Raw genomic sequence first — 15,541 nt, forward strand, 5'->3', positions numbered from 1 at the left:
CACATTGTTTCTCTGCGGCCTTGAATGGGCTAAATCTATGGGGATTTAAGTTTCCCAAGGGAAAATATGTGCTGTTTCTGTAATGGTGTCCTGCTACTAATCCCGGTTTACAAGAGAGCTGAGTTGTGATTTTTGTGTATGTAAGATATATTCATATGCTTTCTGTTGATTTTTTTTTGATTTTTTTTTTTTTTTTTGGTGAGCTATGGTAGGAATTACAGCACTTTTCCACTATTTCATATGTGATTTCCCATACTCCTTTGACGTCTATTTTGTATCTATCTGTTTAAACTGGAAAACAAAGGACTGCACACCCCAATTGTAAACATGCATTCTTTGCATGTAAATGAACTCCTGTTCATGGTCTCAGCCATGTCTGCTCAGGAGCTTGTCCTGTTTGAAACACTACTCTCAGTTGAAACAGTTAGAATAAGTCGCGCAAAGTGATGGAAAGGAACTGTCTCGTAACTACAGGTGATGTAAGAATTGTCACAAGGTGAGGAGGTGAAAGTTTGCAGTGGCTCTTCTGAAGTGTTGGCGCCTGGTTTTCCTGTTTGTCTGTGAGTCACGTGTAATTCACTTTTTATCTTGATTGTGACTATCATGTCACTCCTTTCGTGTACTAGCAATATTATCCATCATGTAAGGCGTGTTGATACAGCCTCACAGCACAGTTTGGAAGCACCGATCACAGATCAAGCATTACAGTGTTCACAGGAGTCTGAAAATAGACAGTCCCTGCTCAAAGAGCTCCCAGTCCCAGATTGGGATACAGAGGATGATAAAAGGTAGGCAACAAAGCAGTAGTACAGGCAAAGAGAAGAAGAACAACTGAAGCCACAGATGGACACTGTCCACCTTCTGCCTATCATCATCAGCAAGCAGAATACTGGGGGCAACTGTCATAAGAAGGGCTTTGGAAGAGAGAATGGCAGAAAATGACCCCATGTGTCTGGCACAGAGGGCACGAGGGCTGGGCTTGCTGCCAGAGCAGGGACACAAGTAATACATACACCATCATGGTAATAGAAGATGGGTCCTAATAGGAAGAGCTCAACTAAAGAGCAAAGGGTCTTTTCCTAGTAAGAAAACAAATGTATTTGCTGTGGCAGAGAAAGAACCAGAATAAGGACATGGATGCTCAGGACAAGGAAATAAAACAAGAGCAGACAGAAGTGTCCATAACAGGATAGCTTAGAAGAAGGCTGGTCCACATGAGGTGTGCTGGGATGAGGCTGTGCTGGGTAAACCCTGGGTGGGAGTTTTGATATTTTGGACCCATAGGAAAGGCTGCTTTTTGGATAAGAATGGAGGTGGATAGAGAGCTATTCACTAGGGTTTCAAACACCATCTACATGAAGGGAGGGGAAGGCATTGCAAGTGCGGTTCTGAGGGAGCTGGAATAATCAGTGGCAAAGACAACAAGGCAAATACCCCAGTGGACAACAAATAATGTATGCAGCTGACATTACAATAGTGAACAAGGTCCATGTTCCATTCACTGATTCTTCTGACCTTCCTGTTCCTAAAATTATTCCTGACTTTTAAAATCAGAGCTTCAAAGTGCCTGAGATCAACAGTCTTTTCCATTTCATGTTATGGAAATACACGTAAAAAATTCACTTGACATTCACATCTGCAGTGTTAAAAGAGGTAACACCAGCTGGAACAGTAAAGCTTCTCTCAAGCAATGTTGACCTCTTTTGCGATGCAAGAGTCAGAACTTTAATTTATCTTCCTGCACCAAGAGCTCCTGTCAGTATTTTGGCACAAAGAAATTACTTCATTCCTGAAATGGAGTCATTTCACTTTCTTATCTTCAAAAAATATTAATAAGAACAAAGCAAGCTGGCAACAGTCATCATCTTTTCACAACAAGTTATGAGGTAGATGTAGAATATTATGAAAACACTGGCTTGTCACATTGCTTTGACATGCCAGGCATATTTAAATCCTACCAACTAAAGCCTAATCTCCTGGCAAACAGTTTCTGCTTAGTCAATATTACTACTTCTATCTATTTTGAGATTCTTAAAGTATTTATTATTTCTGCCCCAGTAGCATAGAGAAGAATAATGGATATAGCTTTATCAATGCAGGCTTTTCAAAGCCATTAAAAAAGTTTCTGTCTATTGATCTGCAGCTTGATATCTGAGTAGTGTCCCCAATTCTCATGCTTCCCACTAATGTAGTACCAAAATGAAATGAAAATACAGCCTTCGTGTTAGAATAAACAAGGTATTCAAAGCAAATTGTGCATAATACATGAATAGGAAATGAGCACTGTTGTTCTCCTTGACTGGTTGCCAAGCCAGATGCAGTAGAGATGTAGCTAACTGATTGAGGCTCCTTTCAACACTACCAGAATGGAGTGGTTCAACCCACTCGGCAAATGCAGAGATAAGAATCATACTGATCCCTCACTACACCATAATTCAGCTTGATGCTCGAGGCTGCAGGGATCTGTAGGAATGTGAGTAACCCCTTCAACTTCAGTATGCTTAAAGATGTTGCTGAAGCCTGGATTCAGAATATTTCATGTTAAATATATGCCTATACAATGCCTGTGTCAGTACCACATTTATGTCTAACTCTCAGTTCATGCATAAATCTCTGAAATTATCTGAGTATTAAGCACTAGGAAATCAGCTAAGAGTTAACAGCTGAGTTGAACAATATTACTAATCACTCAGCATCAGCTAATTTAACAAAGACGAATATTGCCATATTTGCCTTGTGTTCAGTTTGCTTTTGGGAATTTTCCTTTATTGTAAAAATGTTTTTCTTAAAAACAAGCTTATCTGTGAAGACTGAAACTAAAATTCAGTTTCCTACAGATTTCAATCTCCAAGGCAATTTAGTTTCTCAGAAACTGGAAGCTCTGAAGATTACCCTGTGAGGAGGGTATTTCTAAACATCTTTTCCCAAATATATTTTTTTTTAGTTTAGCGCAAGTTATGCTCATGGCAATCTCTCCTGGCAGGAAACCTCTCACATCTTCCCCTACCTGATGTCATTTCACATAACTTGGGAGTCTTAGTGTCTTTAATATCTTTGCCTTTTGGAGATCAAAGAGTGGGGTCTGACAGATGGGTGAGTTCTCAAGTGCAGTATTACACTGGAAAGCTTCAAGCAGAATACAGTTGTTTTCAGAAAAGACGGTTTTCCCACATATTTATATCCATTTAGATCACTTTACCCAGATGATCTACCAAATAAATGCCTTCTTAACTCTACTTTTCAAGAGTAAAAGCAGCAGACACGAGCTATACTCAAATACTATTTGAGTAACATTGGACAAGGAATGTAATTTATTGGTTAAACAGTCCATTCAAACTGTTATTATTTGACCAATTCAAAAACCAATCAAGAAATATATTAAAAATCTCTGCTAAAAAGTATTTTACTTCTCATTATTCTTCATCCAACTTCAACTGCTGCTGACAGAGGAATGTATTTAAGTTCCTTTTAATGACCAAACATGCATAGCTTATTGAGGTTTTTTTCACAAACAGTAATATCTGGGAAGTTGGAGGTGGAAATATCATGACCGTTAGCTCCGTGACTTTGCCCTATTTCAACACAGAAATCAGTACCTTAAGAATACTGTTAGATTGTGTCCATTGTTAGGGGTAGAAATACCTGTAGGCACTTTACTGCATGCTGAATTTAAGCCATAGGCTGACAGACTTAGTTGGAAATGTATGTTCACTTAGGTATTGCTGTGGCTGTAATGAAGAGAGAACAAAAAAAGATGGTAGCTTACATATAAATAGTAAAAAACAAAAGATGACTTTTAAAAGTATTTAGCTACAGTCTATATGGTGATATAAATACCAAACCTTAAGGGATGATTTGAGAATGACATTAAAAAGACAAGGAGGTATTTTTAGAAGTGCCTTTTTATATCACTACCGTATTCTTCAGTTGCTACAGACAGCTGGATGATAGGAAGCTTTGGGTTTTAAACAATTTTACACTCATTTTGCTTAGTGTTTAGTAAAAAGTCAATATACTTGCCACAAGAGGGTTATGTGAGGAAATAGGTGGAATTGGGTCCCGCTAAAGCAAAGAATGTTTATTTTTTGTGCTGCTTCTGTCCAGAGAGAGCACGGTTGCAGGGCTAAAACCAGCTGTGCTCAGTCATTGACTTCTGGGGTGACTTTGGTTAATATGACTGAAGGCAGAGTCTGCCAACTAATCTACTAATTAAATGGTACTAAATAAGTGCATCAAACTCTACTACTACAACAGCTAAACACAAGCAAACGTATTAGAAGTTGTCCTTCCTTTCTTCTTCTTCTCCTCTTGTTTTTTTCCTTACACTAAAACCATTATGGCACTGACTGCCTTAATGTACTGTGCCTGTCTTTCAGTGTTTTTCTTCCTTGCCTCTGTGACTTGAAGGAATGAAGATGACTTGTTACTCCCTGAAATGTACAAAAGCTTAATATAATAACACTATTACCAAAATTAATTGATAATTGTATCTGTTACAGACTTTCACCTGGAAAATGGAACTTGTAATACTCCTGCATATCAGAGAAATCATACATACGAATTCATCAGTTTTACAAGTACCTTAGACATCGCAATGATTATGAGCATTGGAAGTTAATTGCATAGCACCAATTAGCAGCTAACTCAGCAAGTCACCTTAATGGAGGTGGACTGCTGGCAGCCAAAGAGCCCATAGATTTCCCACTTATACTGGAAAACCCACACCTTGCCAGCTGGGTCTTGGCTGGAACCTGCCATCTGATTTACATAATTGCCCACCCAAGACACAGAAGCCTAATAAGGAATGCTGAACTGAAATTGAGTTTATTTCAACAATTCACAGAAATCCATGGTTTTCTCCCCTTTCCACACCTTCATTTTCTGCTCATGTGTGGGAAAAGTCTGAGGAGAGGTGAGAAGCATCAGTATCCTACCTTCAGAAAACAAGACTTAAAGGAAGTTACAATTGTACTGCAGAGTTCATTGATAAAATTGAGAGAAGGATATCTGCATTCATTATGTCATAGAACCACTTGAGAGTGTAATTAATGAAATAATGTATGGTAAGAGAAAAGTCTCCGCTAATGCATCATCCTCATTCTACACTGCATGTTCCCATCACTACTGAAAAGGGTAAGTCAAAATTAGGAAGGGTGTCACTGACACATTTGCCTGAGTCCCCAGTAGCATCTAAAACCCCCAGTTTTGGAAGAAGCCTGATTCCGGAACACCAGCTGGAATTCCAGCAACTCTGCAAATCACCTGAGTGCGTACACAGCTTGAGAACTAGGGAAATAAATAGATTATTTCCACCTTTCCTCTGAGGGCTAGAGAAACCTAAGCATTTAATACAACTGTTCATTTTGCATTCACAGACCAAATGAGAATCAATTTACCAAGAGCAAAAATAGTCTCCAGGAGTAAACATGACAACATTAACATTACTTATTCAGTGCATCCTATGAAACTGTGTCAAGTTGCCTGGACTGGGAGTGAATAAGAATATCCATTGCATGGCTGTATTAGTTGCCTGAAGAAGAAACAATCATTTTCCATACATATCCTACCAAAAAGACTAATTCAGTAGCTGGAAAACAATATGGGACTAATTTTAAGTTAGGTATGTATTAGTGTATCCCCCAAAAACAGAGACATGATGCAGGATAAGATGTATGTGGTTGCTGCCTGCAATACTCTGTGGTATCACGTGGCAAACCAGATTGGATATCCATTGCCATGTCTGGTGATTCAATACCTCCTTAGCAGAAACTCAAATTCTTCTTTGAACTTTAGCTCAGATTTGAAGATGATTCATACTACCCTAGATCTTAATGAGTAACTTGGACACTGACAATATACAATTCCAGTCTGATATTATGAATCATGCTTTACTATACTCTCAGGTCAGGTTTCTTATGTGAAGAGCCAGGAATATTTCTGTATGTCTCTATATAATCGTTCTTGTCTGCGTATACGGTTAGTCAACACAAGACTCAGTCTTTCCCGAAGAAAATAGAAAATACCCAATACATGCGTCCCTTTTAAAATGCATTTTCTCCAAAACCAAGGTAGATGGGGTAAAGAGTGGAATAACCTCAAGAGTCAGGCAAAGAAACCAAGAGTGAGCATTAGCATGAAAACTGAGTGACAGAAAAAAGCTTTGTGTAAAGGAAACATAGTCTCTTTTGGGGTATCAGGACCTCTATTTCACGGTGTTTGGTCACACAGCCAAAGGAAGATGGCCATGGAAAACAAAGTATGTTTTGTCGTTTAGAGGTGAAATCATGAAGCTAAAGGTCTCACATAAATAACTTGGCATCTTAAAAACACATTGCTCCAAACCAGTCTAGTAGTGTAGGAACAGTGAATCTGGGACTGGCACAAACATTCAGTCGAGTTACACAATTTCCTTGTGAGGTTTAATGTAAAAGAAAGTGGTTTTGGTTCAAAATGAACTCTCCTTGAAAAGGTAAAGTTATGCTCCAACAACACTGGGGCTCTAAGAAAAAAAGGTGGCCTTCAAGGAGTGGCAATAATCCTGCGGCAGTTGGATTGACTTTGCCTTCTATGTATGCAGAGAATTTTAGTCAAGGAAGTGTGCTAAGACACAATGGAGCTCGTCCTAATGAAGTAGCCGCAGTGTTTTAGTCTAACATATGCTACTCCAAAAAGCAGGCTGGTTACTGCCCAATCAGGGAGCTCTTGTGGAGGTGGAATACCCCAAAAGCAGAGAAATGAGCTACAGGATTTCTGACAACTACTTCTGCTTTAGTTTCCAATTCCAAACGAAAATTCAAGGTGTTTTTAACCAGCCTGGACCCAAGCTTGTGTACTTCATGTTTTGGCTAATGCTCACATATTTTTAGGTACCTTCTAAAGGGCTCACTGGGAAGTCCGGGGCTGGGCACCATATTCATGTTTGCTGTGACTATCCATTGTAGCTCACTGCAGTAGGCAACAGTAGCACTGGCACAAAACCAAAATCAGCTTAAATGTTGTATCTATCTATAACAGTAGAATGCAGTGTCCCTCCCATTAGTGGAAATATAAAGATAATGAGCTCTCCAAATTTGCTACTGGAAGCAAGAATGGTCATCCACTTAAAAACCATGTAATGACTGTTATTTATATAGCTTACTTTAATCTTACAAATGCAGGAACAAGATGTCTATGATTCATGGTTTGTAATTAACGCAATCACAACCCACTACACAGACATCCTTAAACCAGCATTTCTGAGCCTGTTGTCTCTGAGCAGTGCTCTTCAGACCACTTACAGGTAGCAAAAATCGCTCTGCAGCACAGCTCCGAGTATAGAGCTGAGGTCCACATGGGGAAGGAGGACTCCTGAGAAAAATCCCTCTTCTTTCCTCCATGAATAGCATCTACGTACTGTACTTAATTGTTCTGGAAGAGGACACTGTGTGTTCATTGTTCATAGGTGCTCAGAGTGGGATTTTCAGCGTGCCTAGTGATATAAACTGTATCCCCTCTGCAACTGTAAAACAGCAGAAACACTCTCCCATCTCGCCAGTAGCTCCAGTACCAATTTCAGTGTAGGATATGGTAATATGTTTTTTTCCACGTTACACAGAACCACCTGGGACCCTGAAAATTTATCAGCAAAGAAGCCCTCATTTCATCTGCATCTCAGTCAATATAACACTCTCAAGACAGAGAAATCCTTTTTAAATTTCATTTTGTGAAGCCATAATATATTTTCAAGTAGAGGGATGAATTCCTGTACAAAGAATTTGAGTCTTTCCTGATATAACATTCAGGGACTTAACAGACTTTAGACCACAAATACTCCTGCTTCTAAAGCAGAGAAAAGCTAGCTATAGTACACCTCTATATATTCAATATAGCGCAAAATGATTATTCCTTTGCAGTGTATAGCTGTGTTTAAAATTACAAGCAGGCACCAGATTTCTGTTCTAAGTCACCCAGGAATGCCTTTTATTGCCGTCCCTAAGGCTTGGGGCCCTGGTCACCCACAATAGAAATAATAACATTAGCAGAACATCTTGTGACTATCCTATCTACCAAAATTCACCGTAAATCATACTTTTTTGAACTAAGATGGAATCAGTCACTGTTTGCTTTTCCTGGGTAATAAGTCATTTCTGAAAGGATTAAACGATGATGAATGGACCTGAGATGCCCTATCTATATCTAAAAGCACCATCCTCTCATTTCATCAGACACACACAGCTTAAACGTGATTCCACTTATCCACCTACAGCTTTCCACATAGGAGATCCGCATTTACTCTTCTATTATTTTAAAAGGAGCTGTCATTATTTCAGATCTTTGCATACAAATGCTTTCCCTGACTAGACATCTGTGTGACTAAAATGAAAGCATTTACTTTCAGCCAGTTTTTGCTGGTAGCTCTTTTCCCCCCCTTTCACCTTCAAAGTAATTTCTCTTACCCTGCACAGGGACCTGCACTGTGCAGCTAAATTACTGCTCCATCACAGCTCTGCTGATACTAGTAGGGCTGTGTGGAGATTATAAAAGTTTGCCTGGCCAACTGCAGCACTTTTGTGTGCTGTAAGACCAAAATGCAATGTAGTCTGGGCTTGTATGCTAGAGTGACCAAGTGGGTTTTGAAAGAAACAGTGAAAAGAACAATGAAAGTCTAATCTTAGTAATTTTTCTAGTTAGCCTAGTGAAATGGGAATTAGGGAAACAGATTCAGACAACTCTTTTTTCTTATAGCTAAGTGGTTGAGTGCTTTGGTGACAACCTATGTTTGCAGGTCTTTGAGCAAAAAGGACCTTCTTCACCTCAGGATGTCACTGTTATTTAGGGCATCACACCTTTTGCTTTATACAGCATCATTATTTGCAGGGAGGGTGGAGGGAAAATGCTCTGTTAGCTTCTTGACATGTGTACAGAAGTAGGTCTGAAGGAAGCATATGGTGCAACATCAGTCCTGGGAAGCAGAATGGGACATAACTGTCATAGAGATAACTGGATTAAGTTTTGTGATTGCGTTCTTGCACACTGGTATTCATTTTAGGGGATTATTCATAACATCTATTTTAGGAGCCTCACTGTAGGTATGTAAAATATGAAATCCATCTCCCTGTGCTCCATTTATAGCCAATAGAGAAAAATATTCTGAGCTGCCTTTAAGTTTCTTCTGCAGAAGGATTCAATTCCTAATTTAGATCCCCAAAGTTGACTATATAAATCCCTCCAGTGTTCATATGTCACCAGAAATGTCAGAATTACCATTAGTTTTTGACAACTAAGAACTTAATCTTCCACTGTTTCTATCAGGCCTCAGAAGTCTCTGACTCAAACCCATCTGCAAACACAGAGAAGATAGTTCTCAGTTTGTTGTTAAGTGCAGCAAGGCAGATCAACATGTTACCTGATGAAAAACGCATGATTCTTTCTTTTGTGCGCAACACTTCTTCTAAACACCCATCTGGAATTTGTCCAGACTTCTCTGGGCTCTGCCCAAAAGACAATTTATTCAAGTGGGGTCTGGAGTAAAAAAGTGTAGCTGGAGGGACAAATGTGATTCCAAACTTGAGCAGTAACACTACAGCTGCATGATTAACTTTAAAGGAGAGCCTTTGCAGGGCAGATGACTGCTATGCCCCACTGCATTGGCAGGAAAAACAACCTGAAATTAATGAGGGATGCAATGGGGATATGGATGCATTTTAGCAGCTCATTCTGGTTTTGCACACATTTAATACACAGGTACACAGAGTCAAGCTTTGTCAATGTTAAACCGAGATGACTAAACTCCATAGTCCAAACTTTGAAATCCAAAAGAAACTTGCACATACATCATTTATTCCTCCACTGCTATTAAGTTAGGCAGACAGTAGGAAGAGTGAGAGAAGGGTGAAGATTTGCTTCCCAAGAACATGAACAGTCAAAATAGGATGGAAATTAAATCTGGACAAACCTCCAGACATTTCACTTCCAAATCAGACATTCTTCTTCTTCTCAAGGAACAGGGATAACAGCACTGAAAGGCAGAGGTGGTTGGTTGATGACACTGATTTCTTAGACTAAGAGATTACTTATAATAAACAGAAACAATTCTTGCAAGATGTTTGTACTTTCATTATCAACTAGAGAAAGAGAATTATAGACAAAATATTATCTGAACATGTTGGAAGCCTGCAGACTGGAAGTGAGGAATAAGGGGTTTTCAGCAGGAGTAAACACTTTGCTTTGTAGCTGTAGAAACCTGAAGAAACATGACGGAGAAAAAAACCAACCCCAAACTACTCTTTTTGTGTGTGTGTAAGCACTTTTATGAAGTCATTTATGAACTTAATAAATAATGTTAACAACAAATATCAGATTCCATCCACTGAATGTGCCAGGACAGCTTTTTCTCTGCTGTGGTTTAGTATAACATTACTTGTGGAGGTAACACACCTCTGCATTGTAAGACAGTGTTGTTTCTATGAATGGATGTTTTCTAGTCTTGAATGGAAAAGCTGATTTCTATCCATTTCATTCCCAGCTCATTTAGGCACAGAAAAAAACAGGAACTGTGGGAGGAATGGAGAGCTCTCTTAGAAAATGGCTTTCAGAGGCAGGGAGTGTGTAAACACTAGTTTCCTAATGTGTTGTAGGGTTGCTGAAGTTACTGCTATGTTACTATAAAGTCCAGAAAAAACATTTAAGGTAATTTCATTCATTCATTCATTCAATTAGTAATTTCATGCTGCTTCTTAGGAAATTGTCTCTCCAGTGATATTTGATAAGCCAACTGAAATACACAAAATGTCATTTGTGGCTCAGTCTTCTTTGTTTTAACAAAATACACAAGAATATCTTAAAATCAAGGAGATGTTCACTCTTAAAATCTTTACTCAAAAAACTGCAAAGCCATGGACAGGAGCTCATGGAAGTCAGAGCAGATCTCCTCTAGAAGGACTGAAAAGTGTCTTCTGTCAGTCCTAGCATGGAATTCGGTGCCACCATTTCTGAGGCCAGCTTCGTACATAACCCTGGAAAAATAAGACTCCTTTCAGTGTTCTGCTCATCTCTCTGAAAGGAGCATACCATGTCACCTCTTCCATCTTTCATTTACAGAAGCAATTTAAAGTTGGATTCCTGGATTTCCCTGACAGAAGCACTTGCAGGCACACAACAAGCCCGACACATTTTGTATACAGAGCTTGTTAGATGGCACAGCCCATTTACAGTAAGCCTCACAGTACTGGCCACATGGAATCCACAAAAACTGTACTACAGCACTGATCCATTCATGAAACTCATGCATTTCCTATCTCTGATCATCTCCTCTGATGAGTTTTTACAGCATTGCGATGCTCAAACTCCCTCTGAAACATCAAATAGGTTTCATTGTGACAAAGAGTTATTAGTGGCAAATCTCATTGCTCTAAGTCAGAAACTCTCATGAAATTTTAATGCACAAAAGGCAACAGAATGATAAATCTACCCACCTGAAATCTGTGCTTTGCAAAGGTATCTAATCTAATATTAATAAGTGTCAACCTCATCAGCTGCATGTCAACCTAGTTTCTCTGAACGGTCGTCTCATAATACTATGTTGCAGAACCTCACCTCAAACACTGAAGTTTCTTACACAAACAAACCAATAGTGAGTCATGTACCTTTGCAACGTGGCTGTAAGTAATGACTGTCTCCCCGCATGAATGTGCTGGCACTTACAGCTTGGCAAGTTAACTGGAACACCAAAACATGGTTTTCATCAAGTACCTCCCAAATGCTCAATTTGCCTTCCATGCAGTAAGCAAACCAACTGTGTTTGTTCACATTACAGCACCATTTGCACTCCTGGGTGTTTCTCAAAAGTAGTTAGTATCTCTTCTACAGCAGAAACTTGTTCAAACAGTCGTTTTGAGTTGTGTGGGCATGCAACGTCTTGGATAACAGGGACCTGGTTGTAGAGTGGGTGAAACAGAAGTTCAATGTAGGCCATCTGACGGACAGCTGATGGAAATCAGCTTTAAAGGGCTTTTAGTGTCTGGGGCGGGGGAATGTGAGCGTATGCTGCCTCATATTTTCTATCAGCAATGGCATTAAAAAAACATATTGCGCTCTGCAGCTATGTTACTGTAAGCACGTAACGTACGTCTTCAAGGGCATGTAGCATGGAGCAGCTAGTTTGCTTAAAATGAGACTTGAGCTCATTGACTACTGTTTTCTGTCTGGTACAGTGGAATCATAAACTCCACCACTGAAAAAAACTTTTAAGTGCTTTTCCTGGGAGGAACACTCACTCTCCTATCTAGACCAAAGCTATCAAATTATCAAATATCATCCTTTAGAGCTGGGAGTGGAGGATGGGGAAGGGGGAGGTGGAGAGGAGGAAAAGAAGGCAATACAATTTAACCATTATGAAAGGGAATGTATATTCCATTAATACACCAAAATGAAAAAATAATTTCCCTTTTGGGGGAAATCATATGTCATTAAATGGTTATTTGGGATAAACATCTTGAGGACAACTGAAAAAAATCTATAATATGCTGACAATTTGATGCTCACTAGATTAGTGCCTGTTGTCTGTGTGAAGGTCTTAGATAGTCCATCCTTTATAACTGCAGTTTACAGAAAGACTTCTTAGGCTACAAAACCTGGACTCCATAGACAGTATAAAGTTAACTGTAGTTTGCAGCAGAAACAGGCAAGACAAAAGATGAAGAGAATTACAGCAAACTGCAGCCATCAAAATCTACAACAAGGAAAAGAACACATTGAACCAGGGCAGCTGCTGTGATGGAATGAGTCCCCAGCACATTATGAGGGCTGGCAATACTCATTCAGCTGCTAGACACTACAGCAAGTACCATTGCTCTCCTCTATCTGGGGAAAGCTGCAGGCCCCCTGCACAGGGTCTTGTTTTGAGGAAAACACATCCTCGGACTCCCAATGCTTTAGGTAAAGGAGTAAACTCACATGTTTGAACATTGCATGCATGGACTTTGCTAAGCAAGGGATGAGCTCAGGAGAGAGGAAGATAGCAGTTCAGTGGATTCAGAAACAAAAGCAATATGTCACTTCCTCAGTGAACATCAAGGATGTCTTTAAAATAGCTCTGTAATTGTTTTACTGAGTGAAGTACCCATAGCACATGGGCACAGAAAGCTCTCTTTCCCTCTGTGGCCTTCACAGCTCTCCAAGAACCCAAATTTTTGGAATAGACTCACATTAATGGATGAGACAGAGCCCTGTTGCAGGACTGGGCATCTCCAGAGCCTCTGTGGTTTGCGAAGAGACTCACTGGTACAGGGAGATACTTCAGCATCCTCTGCAAAGGATCCTTCTGTAGGAGATGAGAGACAACTCCAGGAAGAATATACTACCTGTCATTCATTGAGCTTCCCACGTTCAGACACTTGTCTTCTTGCACTGGAGGGAGAGTCAGAGTCAAATGGAACCAGTGACTGACAGCAGAGACAAGCTGTCAGTCTGCAACTGACTTCTGCAACAGCACATCTCAGCATATTACAATGCGTTAGAAGTACTAAAGCACTTCAGCTTGTGTGGTTTAAAAGTTATGAGCACAAAGGGCATTTGCCTTTTAATAATGTTTTTATGAGCTGCCCAAGTGGTTTGCAAGCAGTTCAATATCCACTGCTGCATACCATTACTGCTTTGTTTTCTAGAAGACTGCTTGGGAAACACAGGAAAGAAAATGACTGTGATCAAAGTGAAATTACAATACACAATCGCATTTCTGTGAATGCTCTACGCAGCTAATACAAATAGACTGGGAACAAAATTGATTCAATAAGATTCACCAGAAAAACAAAGCAGTGCTTCCAAAACCATCCCCCTTACAGGTATGCTTTTAAATAACTCTGTGCTTCTCTTACATGGTTTATAATATCAATGTAAATTTAAAAGGGTCTGGAAAGGGAATATTCTTGAGTTCTTTCATTGGACCTCAGTGCGCAGATAATAACACAAAGGATTTTGCTCTCGTTCAGGAGTGATTTGATCATCCTTAAAAGTCACAAACAAACGGGCTAGCTACTCCTGCAAGGTAGCATTATGCATAATAATAACTCTAGTTCCAAATCCTTAAACACCCACTCGTTAGTATATCAAATACATTTTCAAATAAGTGCTTTGGCAGGTTAGCATTGTTTTCAGCAAACAATGATTCTACAATGCATTTTTTACGCTTTGCAGAAAATGTTCTTGAAAAGATAGTGAATTCATCAGATTGCTGGATTTATACAGTCTGTGGCTTATGTTATCTTTTCTCCTAAGAGGTTGCTAAATACATTCACATCCTTTCTTGGTCAACCATTCATTGCTCCAGAAGTGGAGAAAGACACTTTGATCTCTGTGAAGCTTTTCTCAGAGTTACCTTTTTGGTGTGAATTGTAAATAAAGATGAAAGTTCATATTCCTTCACTATTTTAGAAGAGGTTCCAGTTTCAGAGGAACTTTGCTGGGGTACTGACTGAGAGGGTGCAGAAAAGACACAAATAAATTGATTTTAGCTTTTGAATGAGAGTTGTTGTTTTCGCTCTTTACACTCATCAGTCTTACTGAATTACCTGCAGGGAAAATCCACGTTTCTGATACTCATCTTAAAGACCCCCAGACCTTTGTGGTCAGAAAAAGAAGCCAGGCACTTAGAAAAATAACTGGTTTCCTGTATGATTTTAGCATGCCAAAATATCACACATCATCCAAAGACTTGACTCTGGTGGGAAACTTTGACTCCATTTTAGCAAAGATTTGTCCAGGTCTCAGAGGCTTTATGTGCCCTCATATCAGTCTGAGGTTGAACTTATTGGGACCCCAGGGAAGGAATCTGCACATCCAGTGCTGTCAGAGAGATCTGACTTGGCCACACTAGGAAACACCTGATGCACCGTGGGCATGCTCTGCCATGCCCCACAGACACGGTGTTGTGGGTCACCCAACACACCTTGTATTTATATTAGTAATGATGTTCTTTGGGAAAACAGAGCAGCAGCATCCTCAAGTCTAGCTGGAAAAATATTAGTCCTGTTTAATGTATCTTTGCATAAATTACTTTTCTCAAAGCAATCCATTTTTTGGACAAGACAGAGTGCAAGAACTGATGATTTTATATTCCTAGCACACACACTGCTGCACAGGAAAACGTGAAGGGCAAGAGGTGAACTCGGGGTTTTCTTTGGGGCCCCAGAGAAAAAGCAGACATTAGGATGGCTGATATTTTGATAACCTTTCGTGTGTCCCAGTTGTAGCCCTGAATATGCTTTGTAGATACACTCAGCAGCCAAAGGACTGAACTATGCATTTTTTTACATCAGCAGCAGTCAGCTTTTGCTGTGTCAATTTATGCTCATTTATAGGAAGGCTTAATTCTTGTTTTGACAGCTACAGAATTGTTCTGTGGTCCTGAAGGACTGATTATGGTTTTCTTACCTTCAGCTCATTTCAGACATTAGAATCCTAATGACAGTTGTGCTATGTTTGGTTTTGGTTTTAGTAAGAGGTGCTCAGCAGCCAAGCTGTATAATCCTTTGGGTCCAACAATTCGGCATTAAGGGCAGAACTG

General features: G+C 39.6%; 1 protein-coding gene across 1 annotated transcript in view; it reads left to right on the top strand.

The window, feature by feature from the left end:
* NPSR1 (neuropeptide S receptor 1) overlaps nucleotides 1-15,541 on the top strand; it is a 55,689-nt gene that overhangs the window by 11,304 nt on the left and 28,844 nt on the right. The window lies entirely within an intron of this gene.

Source organism: Pezoporus occidentalis, unplaced genomic scaffold, assembly GCF_034315485.1.
Source record: "Pezoporus occidentalis ecotype Australia unplaced genomic scaffold, CSIRO_AGI_Poc_V1 ctg28, whole genome shotgun sequence".
NCBI lineage: Eukaryota > Metazoa > Chordata > Aves > Psittaciformes > Psittacidae > Pezoporus > Pezoporus occidentalis.